At 46.5% G+C, this 7,432-nt stretch overlaps 1 long non-coding RNA gene across 1 annotated transcript; it reads right to left on the bottom strand.

The window, feature by feature from the left end:
- Window positions 1-859: 859 nt before the first annotated feature.
- Window positions 860-7,169, bottom strand: LOC138419666 (uncharacterized). The gene is made up of 2 exons (XR_011249010.1): window positions 4,789-7,169; window positions 860-1,378 (listed from the first exon to the last, which is right to left on the bottom strand). It is a non-coding gene; the product is annotated as an uncharacterized lncRNA (long non-coding RNA).
- Window positions 7,170-7,432: the final 263 nt, after the last annotated feature.

Here is a 7,432-nt window from a genome sequence, read left to right as displayed (position 1 = left end):
GTGGCTGGGAGCTGGGCCAAGAATCCCCTTTCACACACACCACTCAGTGCCCACACCCATCCTCAGTCATCTCAAAAACGCTGACTCATCCCCTCTATCACCATCATTTGTTCACTTACAAGAATATTGAAACCCACTGGGTGCCAGGGGCTGTGCTAGGTGCTGAGGGCACAATGCCAAAACAAAGCGATGGCTCTGCCATCCTGGCACTTGGAGTCTAGTGGGAGACACAGATGATCCAACAATTCAGTCCACTGACTTAAGAGGAGAAGATGGGGAGCACACCTAAGCCAGCCTTGGAAATTCAGAGACAGTTTTAGGAAGAACTGCCATATGCATGGACCTATGAAATGTTGGCGTTGGGCAGGGACAGCTGGCTGATGTTGGCATCGATGGTGGCCCTAAGCCATGCTGTGCATCTCTCATGCTGAAAAATTCCATAATAGCACCACACACAAAGAAACAGGGTAAGACATCCACTCAATGGTTTTTCCATTTCTTGGTTCAAAATATCTTCATTGGCAGCCTCTAAAAGTGTCATTGCAGTTTATTGCTTGTCCCCTTTTCACCTGCAGAATCTGTGCTTTGTAGAGTCAAGACTTGTTCATTGTCCTAACAGATAGACATATTACCCTATGGTAGAGCTCCAGTGGCAATGCCATCCACCCTACCAAGTTCAGCCTCATCTTGAAGCCCCACTTTCTGGATACTGACCATAAAGTTCCCATAGAATGAGCACCGTAAATATATGTGCTGAAGGCAGGCAGACAGGGAAAGGGCACCTATTATTTTACACACACACAGACACGCAACCAAAGCAGCCAGTAACTTTGGAAAATTTAGTAAAATCTGGAGCTAATTCAGGTAGCTAATAACAGGTGATATTTATTGAGTGCTTACTATGTGTCACTTCCCTGGTGGCTCAGCTGGTAAAGAATCCGCCTGCAATGCCGGAGACCTGGGTTTGATCCTTGGGTTGGGAAGATCCCCTTGAGAAGGGAAAGGCTACCCACTCCAGAATTCTGGCCTGGAGAATTCTGTTATACAGTCCACGGGGTCGCAAAGAATAGGACACGACTGAGAGACTTTCACTTACTACGTGTCAGGTTCTAAAAGTTTGATTTGTGTGCCCTCCTTTCATCCTCATAACCAGCCGGGGAAGCAGGAACCATTAGCGCTCCAGGGTAGAGACAGGAAAACACACAGCCAGGCTGAGTAATCGGCTTCATGTCTCACGGGCAGGGGTGAGAACTCAGGGCTCCTTGCTTTGGAGCCGGGGCTCCTGACCACGCTGACTCTCATGGTTTCCCATGCACAGAACAGAGCTCCCTTCGAGGGTTTTGATTCTTCAGGTTGAGAGGATGTTTGGTCCGGGAATCTGAGCAAGAGAAAAGAGCATGGAGAGAGAGTGTGTGTGAGGTGGCACTCCATGGCTGCCTTGTCCTGTGGGCGAAGCTGCGGACCCCCTTCTTACAGAGTCTGCAGTGAGCTCAGGGCCACCAGGAGTGGGTGGGTGCTTGGGAGCCGAAATCCAGCACCGCTTCCCTCGTTAAGCCCAAGGGGGACGCCCTTCTCCAGTTTTTCAAAGGTGCCGGCTCCCCCTTGCTCCCAGATGCGGCTCTTTGGAGGACATCTTTGGCCTCTGGGCCTGCCCCGTGTAGACAGAAGACTTTGTAAGACCAACATGATTCTGCCCAGGCTCACTCAGCAGCCAGAATCTAACACCAGGAGGTGGATTCAGGTTTCTGACTTTCCTGGGAGGGCAATTCCAACAAGAGCAGGGTCTTAAGGAAGAAAAATGGAAAGAGAATGAGAGAGGGGAAGAAATAGCAGGGATGATGGATTACTCATTTGAGGCCACTAACTGAAGCCTTAGGAGAGCAGGACCCCCCACATCAAGGCCAGGTATAATCCCTAACCCTCTCATACCCCTTCCTAGCTAACAAGGGGGCTGAGTTGGATGAATGGGATCAGCAGACAATTGCAAATACATACAGAGCATTTATTGGGTTTTAATCTCCCCCTGTTTACTTGTAAGAAATATTAAAGGGCAAATATGAAACCAGCTAAGTATATCCTTGGAAACCTAACTTCTCTGGCCAGAATAAGAAATACAATGTCTGTTTCTTTTTAAAAGATTCATTTTGGTTGTTCAGTTGCTCAGTCATGTCCAACTCTTTGCAACTCGATGGACTGCAGCACACCAGACTTCCCTGTCCATCACCAACTTCTGGAGCTTGCTCAAACTCATGTCCAGTGTCATTGGTAATGCCATCCAACCATCTCATCCTCTGTCGTCCCCTTCTCCCACCTTCAATCTTTCCCAGCATCAGGGTCTTTTCAAATGAGTCAGTTCTTTGTATCAGGTGTCCAAAGTATTGGAGCTTCAGCTTCAGCATCTGTCCTTCCAATGAATATTCAGGGCTGGTTTCCTCTAGGATTGACTGGTTTGACCTCCTTGCAGTCCAAGGGACTCTCAAGAGTCTTCTCCAGCACCACAGCTTTATAGTACAGGAGATCGGTGTCTGGATGCGTGCATGCGTGTTTTTCAGCTGTGCCTGCCTAAGTGTGTCCCTGAACTGGTGTGTGACTGTGTTTGCACATGTTCATGTGGGGCTCTCTGCCTGCAGCATCTGTAAGGCACAGCGTTGCAGTTGCTTTGGAAACAGCATTCTTGCCCTGGCACAGCCGGGGACCATGGGGCGTGGCAGACTGTGACATGGCCGTGCAGCTCTGATGCTCTCAGGGAGTTGGAGGCTCTCGGGCACTAGTGCCTTCTCTTGACTCTGTACATACGCGTGGACCACAGTGGACAGCAAGGTGCAGCGAGGTCTCAAGGACGTCGTGCAGTGCTCATGTGGAGGCGAATCTGGGAAAGAAGGCCACCTGGCTGTGTAGATGTGCTCTTGGAACCTTATTTTCTGCCCTCTAAAGAATGGCACCACTTCCTCCCGTCAGTGAGATCTCTTTCACAGGAAGCAGCTACTGCTTCTGGCCACCGGTGGACACAATTTAAGGCATCTCAGGGAGCACCCTAAATTTGCTTTACATAATGGAATGTTAGCAGCCACATTGTATTTTGGGGAAAAGAGGTTTTAGGGAATTCCTTCCTGGGCAAACGAAATGATTCAGTGAGAAAAAACTTGGTTAGAGTAATGGTCTGTGGGGAAGCTTATAAGTATAAATACAGATTTATATAGAGCATGTGCTGATACACTTTTTAAATTTTTGGCCTCACTGCATGACTTGTGGGATCTTAGTTTCCCGACCGGGGATTGAACCTGCGCAGCGCTGATGTACTTTTGAATGCGATGCGTATTCTCACCCCTTAGTAAATAATATCATTAAATCATTTAAGGGATGGGATGGCTCAAGAGGGAGAGGATATATGTTTATGTGGCTCAGTGGTAAAGAATCCGCCTGCCAATGCAGGAGACACAAGAGACGTGGGTGCGAACCCTAGAGAAGGAAATGGCAACCCACTCCAGTATTCTTGCTGGGGAAATCTCAAAAAGTACAGAGAAACCTGGTGGGCTACAGTGCATGGGGTTCCAAAAGAGTCGGATATGACTTAATGACTGAAAAACAACAACAACAGCTGGTTCACTGTGGTGTACAGCAGAAACTAACAGCACTGTAAAGCAATTATACACCAATAAAAAATAATCATAGCGTTAAATCATTTAAGAAATCTAGGAGGTAGACGGTGAAGATCCAGGGATGAAAACTCCAGCGCGTTCTGACAGAGTTCACGGAGAGTGGACAAAGTGTTTAATTGGAGAGATAATTGCCACAAAGTGTCATTTGGGTGAAAAAGGAAGTAACCAGGTGGGACAGAGCAGGGGAGAGGGAAGCAAACCAGAGAGGATCTGAGTGGCCAGCTCTTCGTCCTTTCCCCAAGCCTGTCCCTTACTCATACCAGCCTGGGAACTTGTCATTCCTGACCAACAAGTCAGGAGAGGAGAATGGTACCAAGTAAAGAAGTGTTGATGTCAGTGTTACTGTGTGTGTGGGGACAGAGCCCGCAGTAGCAGGCTCTGCTGTCACGGATGAAACACTGGCTGCAGGGTGGTGTGGCTGTTAGTGACTATGCACAGGACTTCGCAGGGGACCGCTGAGTGGGCGTGAGAACACGTGTACTAATGATCAGAACACCCGGAGCTGTCGTCTGTTCATTCTGAATGGCAGGCTCTGTGCAAAGAACTCTGCACCCCTCATCTCATTCAAACCCCACTTATTCTCATCCTGTGTTTAGCTGAGAAAATGGCACTTCATGGGAGTTAACAGGCAGCAAAGCTTCAGGTCTTTATGTCTGAGTCGTGTCTACTGTCCCCACCTCAGCCACAGCAGACAGAATGATGGACAGTCTAAGTTCATGTGATTGTAACTGGCCTTTTAGAATAGGACCTCAAGCAGCTTTATCTCTTTCTCCCCTCTGCCCAGTCAACCCACGTCATGGGACCAGCTTTCTCGTGCCCATGGTGGAAGCTCAGATGGGCCCGCTAGCCTTTCTAGCCATTTGCAAATATTAATACAAAACACCCAGCTCACTTTATGTCCAAGATTCTCATCTCAGTAAGGGATGTGTTCAATCCAGGGGAAGGGGCCAAACTCCAGGTCCCCTAACAGTGAAACTTCAGTCCTGGAAGCGGGTGGTGGGAGAGGCTGTGTGGTCAGCTTTGCCCCGTTTCTCTGCTTTTGCCTTGCTCCGCTGGGTGAGCAGTTTCTTGTCTCTCCTGGGTCCAAGTAATGGAGGAAGGAAGGAGAAGGGGTCCCGAAAAGTCTTACCTGCCAGGTCCCGTCTTGAACTTACTGCTGCTGCTGCTAAGTCGCTTCAGTCGTGTCCGACTCTTAGTGACCCCATGGACTGCAGCCTGCCAGGCTCCTCTGTCTGGGATTTTCCAGGCAAGAATACTGGAGTGGGGAGCCGTCACCTTCTCCCACCTTGAACTTGAGGCCACATCAAAACGTCAAATGAAGGGAATATTTTAGCTCAAAAAAAAGAAAAAAAAGAGAGAGAGAGAGAGGTAGATTAGTTTTGGAGGAAAGGGGTCCCTGGGAAATAATGATTGTTAACACTATCTGGGCCTCTTTTTCTGTACTGTGCAAACGTATATAACCAGAGGGGCTACAATGATTTTTTCCTATTTTATTATCAGGGAAGCTGAGGCTCTGAGAAAGAAATAATTTGTGTCAAAGGCAGAGAGCTTGGTAAGTACAAGATCAGGGGTTTGGGCCCAGAGAGTGTGAAGTAAGAACTTGGTCTCTTAACGGCTCTGCTATCTGAAGTTGGAAATCTATCAGGAGAGGAAATTACTACTCCTTAACAACTTCACAATTTTGCCTTCTTTCTTATTCTAGGAAATATTACCAGACTGGATAGCATTTCCTTTTAATAGCTAGTATCAAAGCAAATCTAATGAAAAAGTGTAACCTGAAAAAAAAAACCTCTGAAATGGTACTAATTTATGATCACAAAGGGATGTCATGTGTTTGAAAATAACCAACAACTTGGATGGTATGTAATGAATTAGGAAAACAAAACAAATCTCAAGAGATTGAATTTGTATAACTAGAAACTATCTCGAGAGAATTATTTCTTGCATTGCATGATACTCGGAGCATATTTCATACAGTTGAACTTGCACCCAGAAGTAATTTGTTGTAGGAGATAAGATAGCCTCCCCCGCAACTGGTGACCTGTAGGGAGAGCAGAAGAATGTATCACTGAGGATGGCTTTTGCACATCAAGCTGCTATTTCCGTTCTTGGAATTTGTCCCTTTCTCAATGCTTCAGTTTAGTTGGTGCTCACAGAAGCATTGAAACACTTTTTACATGTTACACTTTCCCAAAGCATTTTAGTTCAAGAGACTGAAATATCTGGGGTGGAAGCGGGCATTTTAGAAGGTGGTGTCTTGCATCTGCCAGTCCTCTCCCCTTTGCCCAAGCCGTTCTCTTTGCATAACTTCATTGTCTGTACTTGTTGAACACCTACTCATCACATAAGACACACAGGGATAGTCACCTCACAGAAGCCTTCCTAACTGCCATAGAGGCTGTCTGCCTTCATTGGACTATCGAGAGTTTTGCAACATTTTACCTTTTATGAGGGGCTTCCCAGGTGGCTCAGTGGTAAAGAATCTGCCTGTCAATGTGGGAGATGTGGGTTTGATCCCTGGGTCAGGAAGATCCCCTGGAAAAGGAAATGGCAACCCACTCCCATAGTCTTGCCTGGAAATTCCATGACAAAGGAGTCTGGAAGGCTACACAGTCCATGGGGTCGTAAAGAGACGGACATGACTCAGCGACTGAGCATGTACACACCTTGGATGAGAGCTGCCCGTCTTTGTGTTGTTCTAGTTAGAGAGTTCTCTCTTAGTAGGTGGCAGAGTACAGCTGTAGAGCAGAGGTCGCAAGTGATGGCTCACAGCCTGTTTTTGTACAACCCTTGAGGTAAGGATGGTTTTCATAATTTTAATTGGTTGAAAAAAAAAGTCAAAAGACGAATACTATTTTGTGACACATAAAAATGACATAAAATTCAGATTTCATTGTCCATAATTAAAGTTTGATTGGAGCACAGCCACACTCATTTGCTTGAGTATTATCTGTGACTGCTTCGGAGCCACAGCAACAGAACCAAGTAGTTGCAACACAGACCATCTGGCCTGAAAAGCCTGGAATATTTTCTGTCTGGTCCTTCACAGAAAGCATTTATTGACTTTTGCTCTAAGTCAGATGTCCTCAAATCTTAGTGTGTCTCAGCATATCACGGAGGTGCCTCTGCTGGAACTTGATAGAAATGCAGATTCTCAGGACCCACCTCAGACTTTCTGAGTCAGAAATTACAGGGGTGGGGGTCCATAATCTGTGTGTTAACCAGGCCCTCAGAAAGCAACAAAATTTGCTTTCTGTAAAAGACCAGACAGAAAATATCCCATGTAGGATCATCAGTACCATCTTTCTAAATTCCATATATATGCATAATAAACAGTATTTGTCTTTCTCTTTCTGACTTACTTCACTGTATAATAGGCTCCAGGTTCATCCACCCCATTAGAACTGGCTCAAATGCGTTCATTTTTATAGGTGAGTAATATTCCATTGTGTGCATGTACCACCGCTTCCTTATCCATTCATCTGCCAATAGACACCACGTCCTGGCTATTGTAAACAGCGCTGCGGTGAACATTGAGGTACATGTGTCTCTTTCAATTCTGGTTTCCTCGGGGTATATGCCCAGCTGTGGGATTGCTGAGTCATATGGCAGTTCTTTCCCCAGGTGTTTTGGGAACCTCCAAACTGTTCTCCATAGTGGCTGTACCAGTTTGCATTCCCACAAACAGTGCAAGAGGGTTCCCTTTTTTAGAAGGAAATCTTTGTCTAACCGGTGACCTTGCCTTTAGGATGAGCCACGCAGATATAACTTTG

The sequence above is a fragment of the Ovis canadensis genome, chromosome 14, assembly GCF_042477335.2.
Source record: "Ovis canadensis isolate MfBH-ARS-UI-01 breed Bighorn chromosome 14, ARS-UI_OviCan_v2, whole genome shotgun sequence".
NCBI lineage: Eukaryota > Metazoa > Chordata > Mammalia > Artiodactyla > Bovidae > Ovis > Ovis canadensis.
Note: the sequence above shows the minus strand (reverse complement) of the source record. Positions and strands in the feature narration are given on the sequence as shown.